Source organism: Bufo bufo, chromosome 5, assembly GCF_905171765.1.
Source record: "Bufo bufo chromosome 5, aBufBuf1.1, whole genome shotgun sequence".
Taxonomy (NCBI): Eukaryota; Metazoa; Chordata; class Amphibia; order Anura; family Bufonidae; genus Bufo; species Bufo bufo.
In genome coordinates this window covers 67,842,117-67,857,505 of record NC_053393.1, presented here as the reverse complement: position 1 = coordinate 67,857,505, position 15,389 = coordinate 67,842,117, and positions in this window count along the sequence as shown.

The window sequence follows — 15,389 nt, the reverse complement described above, 5'->3', positions numbered from 1 at the left end:
ACGCCCCCTCTGGAAGCGCGAAAATTCAGCACTGCCCACAGGGAACTACTTTGCATTATGGAGGGAGGAAGTGAAAGCTTCACCCCTAAAGCTCCTCCTTCGTCTCCAGCTTTGGCCCGCGAAAGGGACAACAACATGGCGCACCCTGAGTGGCCCCAATGGAGGATTAGACTCCTCCGTGGGAGATTTACCAGTAAGCCCCACACCGGCTGGTGTGGCAGAGGCGGCCGGAACTTCTACTTCGTAGTTCAGGAGGTGGAACGGGATCGTCTTCCACCCACTGGATCTGCGGGCGACGATACGCCTACGCCTGATAAGGGAAGTGCAGCCCATCCAGATCAGCGCAACCACTCAGCTCGTTGCATGGGGCTTGACTACCCGATTGACTCAGTTGAGAGCCCCGGTACCTGAAGCCCTGGCTGAAAAGCCGACAGTGCACCAGAGCGAGGAAGATCAAGTGGTGCCTAACCCAGCATAAACATCTGGAGAGGGTCCAATGGATCAGGACTCACGTCTGCAAGAGTCTGGTCGCGATCAAGCCCCGAATAGTCTATGGGAGCGAGGAAGATTCTGGACCATCAGGAAAAAGAAATCCTACTGTAATTAAAGACCCATATCCGTAAGTAGGCCGGTTGGCCAGTACTAAAATGGAGCCAGAGACTCTATTGCAAAAGGGACTCTGATGTTTGCAGTTGTGGTGGCAGTTTCCCCTAAGCCACTTCAGAGCGCTCTGCCCTTTTAAAGGACTATTATGGACTCCAATGTCATTTCAGAAGAAAAATCCCAGTTGCGCCTTGGTTTATGCCCTTTTATTCCCTTTTTACCCCCTTCTCAGGTTGTCTGGGACTTTAAAAACCAAAAAGTATTATGCAACATTTAAGGAACTGTACCCAGAAAAACTTTTCTGTGCCTTATCCTATGTAACGCACAGCCTCTTAAATCAGAAATTCTTGCACTTTAACCCATTAGATTAAAAATTATTTATACCACAAATCAGGGATGGCCTTTGTCTCTGGACTATGTCATAGACTGCATTGCCCCAAATGTGAGATCACCACCCATTTTGTCCCTGTCAAGTAAAGAAGAACAACACACATTATCCCTTTTTGCTATCTTGTGCAATACCTTTATGCACCTGAATTAACTTGAAAATGTGAACTATGCAAAATATAGATTGTGATAAATTGCTTGTATTGATAAATCTGTATTGTTGTGCATGACCCTTTTTATTACAGGATGTTATCGAAGTGTCATAATAGAACATTGCAATGAATATATGCATATTTGTGTGTGTGGCGTGTATTTGGTGTATTTCAGGTGACGGCGTAGAGATCCATAGCTTCTATCAATGCAAACGTCGAGGACGACTTATCTTTTAGCAGTGGGGTATGCAGCGTCTCACATACAGTAGATGCAATAAATGAATAGTGCAAATAATCACATTAGAGTATCTTTAGAGTAAGGTAAAGTGCACAGAACTGTCACTTTAAGTGCAATAAAAGTATTTTGTAATCCATGGGAATAATGTCATTAGTTGTAATCCAAATGACGCAATAGTTGTAATCCACATAAGGCACAAAGTCATTTGTAATCCACATGGGTAGTAGTATAGCAGCACAGGTCATGAGAACCACAAGCAAAGGCTCCCAAATAACCTGAAAAGGGGGAAAAAATAAAATAAAAAAGGTAGATGGGGCTGTTGAGTGCAACTTGGAGACAATGACCACTGGGGGGAGTTCTAAGAAATATGACCATCAGGGTGAGGGCAAAACAGGGGCAACATAAAACATATTAAAACAATGTCAAAAGGCCCTCACCTGTCAGGAACAGTCCACATAGTGGCTCCCAAGGTCAGTGTTTCTTCTTCTTTAAAGTTGAGACAGTCCAGCTCTTATGGATGGTTCCGGACTCCATTGGGACCGCCACCGGATTCCTGCAGAGGTGGGTCCTGGTCCATAGGAAGGTCTTCAGATGATCTGGCTGGGTTAGGCAGGACTAGGTCAGGGCTTCCACTCAGGTATTGGAGGTGGGGTCTGAGGCCAATAGGCTCCCTGACGTGCAACATGTTTCTTCCAGGCCCCCCAGACGAGGTCGTCGTTCTCCTCCATCCTCAAAGGAGCCATAGATTAACTTCCAGCTCCCATCTGGGTATCGCGATCCGTGTCCAGACGCTCCGTACTCTACTGCACATTCTGTCCTTCAGCGGCATCTTCTGACACCGGGGTCTTCAGCTGAGTCAGCTGGCTAGCGGAGCCCCACGGAACAAGCTGCATGGTGTCCGAGAGGCGTATCGGGTGCACCACCCTTACCAGGCGCTGGCGTACCACAGGCTGTGAGTCCATATGGCGGAAGACACCTTGTATCTCGTTCCTCCTGATCAGCAGAGGGGGAGCTCCGCCCGCCTCCACCGTACCGGCCAGAACAGGGTTGGCCTTCGGCTCCTTCCTTTGGTATCGCTTGCGCTGTGGCTTAGGTGCCAGCGTAGCGTTCTCCGTCTCTCTGGCAAAGCACTGGAGACGATGGAGGGGCTCTTGCTTCAGGGAGTTTATTCTCCCCGCTTGGGTAAGGTGTTGCCATGTTGTCTTTGCTGGTGAAGACAGGAAATGAAGGAGGGGCTTTAGGGGTGGAACTTTCCTTCTCCCTCATCATGCAACAGTCTTGCTCCCTGTAGGCTGGGCTAAGTTTTCGCGCTTCAGCAAGGGACGTTCCTTTAATTTCGCACCTCTCGGCATGAAGAAGATGCTGCGCCATAGTATGTAGAAATGGCAGATTAACTCTTTGGGTGCCGACGTGCAGCGTTTTGCGCCGGTCGCTCCGCAACAAAGTCACTAAAGTCACTTTCAAAGGCAGATTTCTAAATCCAATAAGCAAATAAAACTGGTAGGCACACAGTTTTGTTGTTTGACTCCTGTTCTTTAGTACAATGGTATGCGGCACACAGTATAGGGGATGTCAGAATCCTGTTTGTGACGCTAAATGATGCAACGGACGGGTTCCAACCAGGGGTCCCTTAAAGAGAAAGCAGTCCCTGGCCTGTCATAATGCCACTTGCTTTGCAGCGAGCAGTTGACAGCATCTGGGGGATCCCTTGCCCCTTAGGAGGTTTCTACGAAATACAGGTGAAATATGAAAAATTTGAATATCGTGCAAAGTTCATTTATTTCAGTAATGCAACTTAAAAGGTGACACTAACACATGAGATAGACTCATTACATGCAAAGCGAGATATCTCAAGCCTTTATTTGTTATAATTTGGATGATTATGGCTTACAGTTTATGAAACCCCAAAGTCACAATTTTTAGGTACCCTTTGCTCAGGGGATATGGAATTAATTAACTGACTAGAGTGTGACACTTTGAGCCTAGAATATTGAACCTTTTCACAAAATTCGAATTTTAAGCTGCATTAATGCAATTCCTTTTAATTTGCATAACTGAAATAACTGGGCTTTTGCACGATATTCTAATTTTTCGAGTTTCACCTGCATGTCCCTCTTATAGAGCAAATAAACGTGACGCCAGCTGCGGTTAAGCAGCGGAAGCACAAGGCTCTCTTTGTAGATGGTAGTGTTGGTACCCAGGGGTAGGATTGCCAGAGTGGTGCAGGGTGGCCTAGAGTCTCTGTAGATGTTATATACTTGTGTCACGATATTCCTACCTGGGTATCTGTGGATCCCAGACGTGGTGTGGCCCGAAGCAGTGCAAAGGGGGGTAGTTGAACTTGGACGATGAGTAGGTAGAATAAATGGAGTCCAGACTTTGTAGTAACGTTGAACAGTTGCTTTACTTGGCAAAAACGGTAATGCAAACTGTTTCCAAACTATATCTTGGTCATCAGCAGGTATTGGCATTAATGGCAGGCAAATACTTCTCTGCAACAATCTCAACACTGCTATGCTAGCTGGAGTAAATAGGAACTCTTCCTCTTCTGCTGAAACTTAGTTTAGCTGTCTGTAGTCTGTCTCTTACTTTAATCCTAGGAACATCTTGTCCTGGCTTTGGAGTACCTCAAGCTCTAGCTTCAGCTTGGATGAAGGCAATGCAAGCCCAGGAGGGGACAAGCAACTATGTAGATATCGCAGGCAGGGCCTGCAGGCCTGGCTAGCAGTGCTCTGCTAGCCGACACACAACCTCTCCCTAAGGAGGGTGGACTAGACACTCTTGCAGGCTCTTCCAGGAGGGACGAATGCCCACTGCTTCCCAATCCAGGGGCTACTCTGACCTGAACAACTAAACTCCCTCTCTAGAGAGGCTGGGGGGAACCAGAAGGTTCCTCTCCAGAGAAACTATCTCTGCCAATGCTGCCGCCATCTCCTGGTTTACCAGGTAATTATATGAACATATCAGTTACATGAATAAATATGCACGGTGAAGATAAATACACTACTGCATTAAATGACACTTTATATTAGCCTATAGGAAATGGTAGCAAGGTGCCAACGAGTGGTAATGGCACTTCAGGACATTACACATACAGGACACGTTTAGCACATTGTACATGACTCACCATGTATCACTCACTCTCATGTATCTATTGTATGCTGTCCTTGGTCTCACGTATACATTGCATTCTGTCTGTGGTCTCATGTATCCATTGCATGCTGTCCTTGGTCTCACGTATCCATTGTGTGCTGTCCGTGGTCTCACGTATCCATTGTGTGCTGTCCGTGGTCTCACGTATCCATTGTGTGCTGTCCGTGGTCTCACGTATCCATTGTGTGCTGTCCGTGGTCTCACGTATCCATTGTGTGCTGTCCGTGGTCTCACGTATCCATTGTGTGCTGTCCGTGGTCTCACGTATCCATTGTGTGCTGTCCGTGGTCTCACGTATCCATTGTGTGCTGTCCGTGGTCTCACGTATCCATTGTGTGCTGTCCGTGGTCTCACGTATCCATTGTGTACTGTCTGTGGTCTCACGTATCCATTGTGTGCTGTCCGTGGTCTCACGTATCCATTGTGTACTGTCTGTGGTCTCACGTATCCATTGTGTGCTGTCCGTGGTCTCACGTATCCATTGTGTGCTGTCCGTGGTCTCACGTATCCATTGTGTGCTGTCCGTGGTCTCACGTATCCATTGTGTGCTGTCTGTGGTCTCACGTATCCATTGTGTGCTGTCCGTGGTCTCACGTATCCATTGTGTGCTGTCCTTGGTCTCATGTATCCATTGTGTGCTGTCCGTGGTCTCACATATCCATTTACTTCAATGTCTATATTCACACATCAGTGGTTTTCCACAGAATGTGGGTCTGTGGTGACACCAGGGAAACATGCCCAATTTTTGTCCGCGATTACGGATCCCTCATGCACATTATAGCCTAGGGGTCTATGAAAACGATGGACACAACACAGATGCCATCCGTGTGTGGTCTGTGGTTTCCATGGACCATACAAGTAGGAGGAGATGCTCTGGAAATTAATTTTCAGCCTACCAGTGTACGTGGCATACAGATGCCACATGGAGGGCAAAAAATAGACGCACAGGCCAAACACGGATTCTTAACGGACATTTTTACAGATGAACCCCTAACCATCTTGTCATCAAAGAGACAGACGTGTGAAAGGGGCCTAAGATAGAGCAGTTTTAGCTAGTAGTTCCCCACTACAGCACATTCAATTGTCTTGGTGAGGTTAAAGGAGACCTATCACCATGAAAGGCAATGTAAGCTGCTGGCAGCATGTTATAGAGCAGAAGGAGCTGAGCAGATTGATATATAGTTTTATGGGAAAAGATTCAGTAAAACAGTCTTCCCTCTATGAGGAGTCGGTTCTATTAGTAACTGACAGCCTTCTCTCTATGAGGAGACGGTCCTATCAGTGACTGACAGCCTTCCCTCTATGAGGAGGAGGTCCTATCAGTGACTGACAGCCTTCCCTCTATGAGTAGGCGGTTCTATTAGTAACTGACAGCCTTCTCTCTGAGGAGGTGGTCCTATCAGTGATTGACAGGCTTCCCTCCATGACTGTGTATACAGAGATAGCTGTGAATCACTGATAGGACCGCCTCCTCATAGAGGGAAGGTTGACAATCACTGATAGGACCGACTCCTCATAGAGGGAAGGCTGTCAGTCACTGATAGGACCTCCTCCTCATAGAGAGAAGGCTGTCAATCACCGATAGGACCTCCTCCTCATAGAGTGAAGGCTGTCAGTCACTGATAGGACCGCCTCCTCATAGAGGGAAGGCTGTCAATCACTGATAGGACCTCCTTCTCATAGAGGGAAGGATGTCAATCACTGATAGGACCTCCTCCTCATAGAGGGAAGGCTGTCAGTCACTGATAGGACCGCCTCCTCATAGAGGGAAGGTTGACAATCACTGATAGGACCGTCTTATCATAGAGAGAAGGCTGTCAATCACTGATAGGACCTCCTCCTCATAGATGGAAGGCTGTCAATCACTGATAGGACCGCCTCCTCATAGAGGGAAGGTTGACAATCACTGATAGGACCGTCTTATCATAGAGAGAAGGCTGTCAATCACTGATAGGACCTCCTCCTCATAGATGGAAGGCTGTCAATCACTGATAGGACCTCCTCCTTGACTTCAAAGCCCAGAATGAGCAGGAATTAAAATGAATAAAATACAAGTTTTACTGAATCTTTTCCCATAGAACTATATATCAGTCGGCTCAGCTCCTCTTGCTCTATAACCGGCTGCCTGCAGCTCAGACACCATGTTCAATGTAACAGGTTCCCTTTGATCACACCCATCTTCTGTACAGACAGATCCCCCATCATCATTGAGATAAGCACAAAGGCTTTTAGAAGATAATTTTTGATTCCAACTTTCATTTTAATGAGAATGGGCATTAAACACACAAATCTCCATTAGATCATAATGTCTCTAATTACGTGACCTCGCCTAAAACCTTTAGGGTGGTGTCACACACAGCTTTTTGTGGAAGTTTTTTGAGCCGAAGCCAGAAGCGGGCTAGAAGGAAATGAGAAATAAAGGAAGGGTTTAGGCTAGCTGCACACGGGTGCAGGTTTACGATTTTCCGTGCGTTTCCTTACCAAATCTGCACCACAAACCGCACCATTAGGGCTCATTGTAGATTACATATTTGCATTGCAAAGGGTGAAATCCGCACACATAAAAAAAATGAACGCACAAACAATAGGCATACTGCAGATTTTTCAATCTGCACGACAGATCAATTTCTGCACAGATAAAAAAGCAAAGTGTACATGAGATTTGTCTAAGGCCAAGTTCACACTTCAGTTATTTGATCAGTTATTTCCATCAGTTATTGTGAGCCAAAACCAGGAGTGAAGCCTACACAGAGGTCAGGTGTAATGCTTTGATTTGCACCTATTCTGTGTTGTTGCCCCACATCTGTTTGTGGCTCACAATAACTGATCGCAATAACTGACCAAATAACTGAAGTGTGGACTCAGTCTAAGGGCTCATGTCCAAGAGCGTACTGGCTCAGTGCCCATATTGCGGAACGTAAACAGCTAGTCCGCAATATACGGGCATTGGCTGTGTGAACTCCGTGGTGCGGATGCGGACCCATTGACTTGACGCAACATATGACAAAGATAGGATTTTACCTATCTTTTGCGGAGAAGGGGGCACGGGTCGGAAGCCCACGGAAACACTGCAAAGCGCTTCCGCGGGCTTCCCATTCATGCCTCTGCAACGCAAAAAGACAGAACATGTATCTTTGGCCGTATGTCTGTACAAAAAAAAAACAGATGAAACACGGACGTCACATAGACGTCATCCGTATTTTTTGCAGATCCATGTTTTGCGGACGGCAAAATACATAGGGTCGTGTGAATGCACCCTGAGGGTGCCTACACAAAAGACAGATTTTGTTTGCAGAAACTTATGTGAATGAGAATCAATTCCTTGCTGCTGAAAGAGATTTGCAGAAATCCATGCGCTTGCTGCCAGAACAACCCCATTAAGATGAGCGGAGCGGACTTTCAGTTGCAAAAATTTCTGCAACAAAATCTGCCGCATGGGATGGCGCCCTTGGGCCCTGTTCACACAGCAGATTTAGCAATGGCAAAATCGGCAATGAACTCCACAGCACAGTGTCTGCTGCAGTTTCAGTGTGAATGCTGCAGAACTGCTTGTGGTTCAGCCCCACTGAATGGAGTTAAACCAGGAGCGAACGCCAGGGCCTCACCTAGCCATTCTGCTGCCTGAGGCGAAAACTGAAATGGCGCATCAACCCCCCCCAGTGCAAAATTCTTAACCTAACCCCTTCCCTCCAGCCCTACTGTTAAAGACATACTTGGAAAACATTACATAAAGAGCCACAAAACATACAGGGTAATACAGCGCCACATTCTGTGCCCGCTGTGCTTCCCAGTACTATACAGCAGAAACAGATAATCCCCCTTCTGCTGCCCCCCTCTTGCCCCTACCTGGTGCTGACTGAGGCAATCGCCTCACCTCGCCTCATTGGTGGTGCACCCCTGGCAAACACCAGCAGCCTCTGTCCGGTCACCGTGCCAAGAAAGGCCAAGTGGCTATAAAACGTGAGACAGACTCAGTGCGGATGCTGGAGATCCACGCCAAAGTCTGCCAGGCATAAGCTCCGTGTGAACGGGGCCTTAGAATGCAACACACCCAACAGCGAGCCCCTAGGGTATTAAGACTAAGTGAGCACAGGTTTGGGCAGTGTCGGCACGCCTCTGTCCTGTATAGTGGCTGAAAAACTAAATCCTCATTAATTGATAGCATTTCAAAGGAAGACTGAACAGTCAACACCCCACAGTGTGAATACAGCTCTATATACAAGCAGCCAACAAGCTATCCACAGGTCAAGACAATCAACACAAAGGCCTCATGCACACAACCGTATATATTTTGTTTCCGTGTCCGATCCGTTTTTTTTGCGGATAGGATGTGGACCCATTCATTTCAATGGGTCCGCAAAAAACGCGTGTGCTGTCCGCATCAGTATGTCCGTTCCCGTTGCTCCGCAAAAAAAATAGTGCATGTCCTATTTTTTCTAGTTTGTGGACAAGGATAGGCATTATTACAATGGATCCGCAAAAAAAACGGATGCCATACGGAACGTCATCGTGGAAGCAGTTGAAGGATGGAACTGAGCGTGTACTTCTATCTCAGTGAGCAGGACATAGAAATTAGAAAAAGAGCAAACAGCAGGTGGTGCTATACTGATATTTTCATTGAACAGCTCAATGGCTATAATACATTTAGAATTACCTGCATCTACAAAAGTATTTAGATCCAGGTGCTGGTTTCAAAACCGTAGAATCATTTTTGTAGGACAACCACTTTTAGCCAGCAACCAGCTTTCCCGACCTTTTTGACAGTAAACTGAACCGCAGTAATGGAAACAGAAGTATAACTATTTTACTTGAGCAGTGCCAAAAGATGGATAATAAGAGTCATATATCAAATCTTCTCCATAGAAGAGATTATCCAACCCCTATAATGGCCCCCCTAATACCCGAAACTTACCCTTCTCCCCGGCATCCAGGTCGCTCTTGATCCCTACACGGCTGCAGCTGCATCTCCCCAGGGCAGGGGTTGCTAGCCAATAGCAGGCGGCGACGGAGACGAGCCTCCCTAGCGTCCCCCGCGATGCTTGGGAGGCTGGTCCCCATCACGGCCTGCAATTGGCTGCCCAACCCCCCTCCACCCTGATGCCGGATGTTTTAATCCGCACGACGGGGAGATGCAGCTGCAGCCTTGCGGGGAGCAGAAGTGATGCGGGTGCTGGGGAGCAGGGTAAGTATGATCTATATGAGGGGCCCGGGCATGAGGGGTGTCAATATATGGGTTGGATAACCCTTTTAAGGTGCCATGCACCCTCAACAGCTGTTGGCCAAGCGTATATGTGTTTTCAATAGGAAGAGAGGAAAAAGTTACCACTGGGTGCCAATGTACCTTCACCTGAGGGGGCACCTTCAGCCACTGGGCCCAGAGGCCGCTGCAATGGCAGTTATGTCCACGTTTTAGTGGGTTTCCCATAACCACACTAAACTCTGGCCTTATTTGCACTGGAAAGGTAGAGCACTTTTTGGAGTATACACACAGTGCACGGAGCTTTCTGCTTCCAGCTTCATCCACTGTGTTACTTTTGGTGACGGTGGTTCTGAGAACAGCTGATCCATGGGGATGCGTGAGGGTGCTGGGTGTCAGGCCCCCACCACTCTTAATGAAAGGTCAATGTGTAGAGCCCAGATAACTCCTTCTACCCTTGTCACAATGTAGGGGGATGGGAGGATCACCAGAATGACAACAGAAGGAAAATGACCCAAAACTAGGCCTCACGGCTAGGGAAAGGAAAAGGTCGCCACCTAGGAAACCCTAAATCTAGCCCTGACTCCTTTCAGTATGAATAGACCCTAAAGGTGGGAATATTCATACACCGGATACCTAGGCCCTAAAATCCCTGAAAATCCCTAGGCGTAGTGACAGGGTCTGAGACCACTGGTTCCTTCCCAGATGAACGAACCAGCGTCTCCCTGAGGCCTAGGAAACAATGTGCAAAAGGGGAAAACAAAATACAAAGGGGAGTATACTTATCTTCAATAGAAAATGGATGAGCAGGAACTCAGAAGAGGAAAACACACCAGCTCTTCCAACTCCAAGCAGATAATATCAACCGCATGGTAAGAAGTGTGAGTCCAGACTAAATAAAGGAACAATAATGACCACAAGCTACACCTGAAACAAGAGGTGTGGTCATACCAACAACAACACTGCAAAGTGAAAACCGAGAGGCTGTCAGATAACCTCACGTGATGCAAGTCTCTCAGATCTTCTAACCTCTGTCACAGGAAGGATCGTGACAACCCTTTCCTGACCAGACAATTTTCTATTTTTAAGTTTTAGTTTTTTACTCCTCCCTCCTGGGGCCATACCTTTTTTATTTTTATTTTCTCATAGCCGTATGAGTGCTTGTATGACTTTTAGATCCCTTTATATTCTAATTTTTTGGGGAGGTGAAGCATAAACTATAATAGTTTGGGCATTTTGGGATGCGGCGATGCCAATGATCTTTATTTTTTATTGTGTATTTCTTTTTAATAAGGGAGAATCATATATTTGGGAATTGTTTTGCTGATCTTTATTTTCTTTCTCTTCCATAAAATGTGTGTGACCCTCTCCGGCCCCGGAAAATCTGCCTGAGGGACGACACTCAACCTCCTCCAATGGAAGAATCCCAGGAGAAAGTGAAGGAGCCTCCATCTTCCTTAAAGAGCCAGAGCCACAGAAATCCAAGACCATTTTATAATAAATAAAGTTTTTTGTGTGTGTTTCTTTAAAAAAAGATTGTTGTGTTTTTTATTTCTTAAATATTAAACTGCACCATTTCTCCTGTGCCCCTGTTTTCTATAGGTATCCTAGGGGGTGTATTGGATGGGTACAGGACTGAACCTTGAAGGATGGGTAACCGAATGAACTCCAGAGAGGAACCATTGCTCCCTAGGGCCGTGCAGTGACTGGAGGGCATACCCTTTCTTCCCTCGGGCCACACCCTGATTATGGGACTGCTGCTTGATAGTAGTTGGGGTGACGTAAATGTTAGGTATCTGAATGGATTCAAGGCAGGGCGTGTAGAGTGCAATGGCCAGCATATGGTATAGGAGTCATAAAAATAAGCCACAGGTAGAATCAACATCTCTCTCTTTACTATACAGCAAAATGGGAGTTGTAGTACATCCAACTACAGCAAAGCACAGTTCCAACTGTACACAGTGCAATTCTCTCCCAGATAGCGGTGTATGGATTTAGGCAAGGATGAGCGTTATGGCCCTCTTTGAACACTATCTTACTAAAGTCCCTCTCAGTAGTATCTATGGCTGGCAGCAATAGACTGACAATAAGGGCTGTAATATCCACTGTGGGATACACGTCTGGTCAGGGTGTGTCCAGGTGTGAACAGTTTCCCTCACTGCAGCAAAGTCTGAATGCCTGTAGATTACTTTGTTGCTCCTATGCTTGGCCATACAGATTTTAAGTTCTCCTTTTCTCTTTCCGTGGATCTTGCAAAGATCTTTTAGCCTCTGTAGCTTTTTTGGGCCTGAGAAGAGGGAACTCTTACTAAGCACTTCCTAACTGAGCTGGGGACGGATATTGGATCCCCACCCAACCTTCTGCAAAGGGCTGAGCCAGAATTATAAATCCATGGCTGTGCCATCCATACATAGCTATGCTGGGTGCAATGCATAACATCATATTAAATACCATTAAAGATCAAACCCTTTGCAGATACCCCCTGCTCTGGGGAACTGCAAGGACGAAGTGCTAACCCATTATCTGTAGCCTGTACCTTATGACATTCAATATGGTTTCTGCTTGTGATGTCATCATTAGAATCCTGGTAGATGACTCACTTGTGATGTCATAATGGGGGCCGTGACTCATTTACTTATGATGTAATAATCAGGGGAGGACCCATCCTCAGTCTCCCGGGCCGGCTCTCACCATTAAAGGGCCTCTGATCAGCAGCCCAGGACCAGATCAGGTAAGTTTGGCTGCTTTTCTTCTTGTGTTTGGGAATTCTTTTGTGGATCTTTATTCTCTTTCTCTTCCATACAATGGGAGAGCTGCGTGTGACCCTCTCCGGCCCCCGAAAATCTGCCTGAGGTGCGACACTCAACCTCCTCCAAGGAAGAATCCCAGGAGAAAGTGAAGAAAAAGGCCACACCAGAAAGTGAAGAAAAAGGGCCAGAGCCTCAGAAATCCAATAATAAATGTTTTTGTGTGTGTGTTACTTTAAAAAAAAATACGGCTGTGTTTTTTATATTAAATTGCACCATTTCTCCTGCGCCCATTTTCTATAGGTATCCTAGGGGGTGTACTGAATAGGTGCAGGACTGAATCCTGGAAGGATGGGTAACCAATGAACTCCAGAGGAGAAATTAATTAAAGGGATATTCCCATCTGGGACATTTATGGCATACTACTAGGATATGCCATAATTGTCAGATAGGTGCAGGTCCCACCTCTAGGACAGGCCCTAAAGTGAACGGAGAGCACCCTACACATGCACAGTGTCCTCTCCATTCACTGCTATGGGACTTCCAAAAATTGGCAAGCAGGTGCGTTGGGTATCTAATCCCATCATGTGTGATACCGTCTGCTGAGCTGCTGTATCTAATCCCATTATGTGTGATGCTGTCTGCTGAGCTGATGTATCTAATCCTCTCTCAGAATGCCCTTATTAGTAATGCCCCAAGTACTTATAATGCCCCCTATAGTTCCCCAGTATTAATAATGCCTCCCTATAGTGCCCCCATAGTTATACTGTCCCTTGTAGTGCCCCAAGTCGTTATAATAACTCCTATACTGCCCCATAGTTATAATGTCCCCTTTAGTGCTTCAGTAGTTATAATACCCCTTGTAATTATAATGCCCCCAGTAGGTTTTGAAGAGGTCCCAGGGGTGGGGCTTGGATACCCCATATTTCACAGCCAAAATGTTGGTCAGTATGCTATCTCCATCACTCCAAGGCCAGTAAGTGATTGTGCTGTATAGCAATTACCTGTCAGAACACACATCAGTGGGCGGAGCACATGGCTAAGCCCCTCCCACAGAGGTGAAACTAACAGCTGCAGTTAGAAATGATGCGTCATGGAGCTTGAGAGTCAGGGTGACCACCTGGTGTATGTGCCGGGATAGCTGAGGCTATGGGTCCCGTTCTGTGAACATGTCTGGTGTATGTTCTGGGATAGCTGAGGCTATGGGTCCCGTTCTGTGAACATGTCTGGTGTATGTTCTGGGATAGCTGGGGCTATGGGTCACGTTCTGTGAACATATCTGGTGTATGTTCTGGGATAGCTGAGGCTATGGGTCCCGTTCTGTGAACATGTCTGGTGTATGTTCTGGGATAGCTGGGGCTATGGGTCACGTTCTGTGAACATATCTGGTGTATGTTCTGGGATAGCTGGGGCTATGGGTCACGTTCTGTGAACATATCTGGTGTATGTTCTGGGATAGCTGAGGCTATGGGTCACGTTCTGTGAACATGTCTGGTGTATGTTCTGGGATAGCTGAGGCTATGTGTCACGTTCTGTGAACATGTCTGGTGTATGTGCCGGGATAGCTGAGGCTATGGGTCACGTTCTGTGAACACGCCTGGTGCATGTGCCGGGATAGCTGAGGCTATGGGTCACGTTCTGTGAACATGTCTTGTGTATGTTCTGGGATAGCTGAGGCTATGGGTCACGTTCTGTGAACATGTCTGGTGTATGTTCTGGGATAGCTGAGGCTATGGGTCCCGTTCTGTGAACATGTCTGGTGTATGTTCTGGGATAGCTGGGGCTATGGGTCACGTTCTGTGAACATATCTGGTGTATGTTCTGGGATAGCTGAGGCTATGGGTCCCGTTCTGTGAACATGTCTGGTGTATGTTCTGGGATAGCTGGGGCTATGGGTCACGTTCTGTGAACATATCTGGTGTATGTTCTGGGATAGCTGAGGCTATGGGTCACGTTCTGTGAACATGTCTGGTGTATGTTCTGGGATAGCTGAGGCTATGTGTCACGTTCTGTGAACATGTCTGGTGTATGTGCCGGGATAGCTGAGGCTATGGGTCACGTTCTGTGAACACGCCTGGTGTATGTTCTGGGATAGCTGAGGCTATGTGTCACGTTCTGTGAACATGTCTGGTGTATGTGCCGGGATAGCTGAGGCTATGGGTCACGTTCTGTGAACACGCCTGGTGCATGTGCCGGGATAGCTGAGGCTATGGGTCACGTTCTGTGAACATGTCTTGTGTATGTTCTGGGATAGCTGAGGCTATGGGTCACGTTCTGTGAACATGTCTGGTGTATGTTCTGGGATAGCTGAGGCTATGGGTCACGTTCTGTGAACATGTCTGGTGTATGTTCTGGGATAGCAGAGGCTATGGGTCACGTTCTGTGAACATGTCTGGTGTATGTTCTGGGATAGCTGAGGCTATGGGTCACGTTCTGTGAACATGTCTGGTGTATGTTCTGGGATAGCTGAGGCTATGGGTCACGTTCTGTGAACATGTCTGGTGTATGTTCTGGGATAGCTGAGGCTATGGGTCATGTTCTGTGAACATGTCTGGTGTATGTGTCGGGATAGCTGAGGCTATGGGTCACGTTCTGTGAACATGTCTGGTGTATGTGCTGGGATAGCTGAGGCTATGGGTCACGTTCTGTAAACATGTCTTGTGTATGTTCTGGGATAGCTGAGGCTATGGGTCACGTTCTGTGAACATGTCTGGTGTATGTGTCGGGATAGCTGAGGCTATGGGTCACGTTCTGTGAACATGTCTGGTGTATGTTCTGGGATAGCTGAGGCTATGGGTCACATTCTGTGAACATGTCTGGCGTATGTTCTGGGATAGCTGAGGCTATGGGTCACATTCTGTGAACATATCTGGTGTATGTTCTGGGATAGCTGAGGCTATGGGTCACATTCT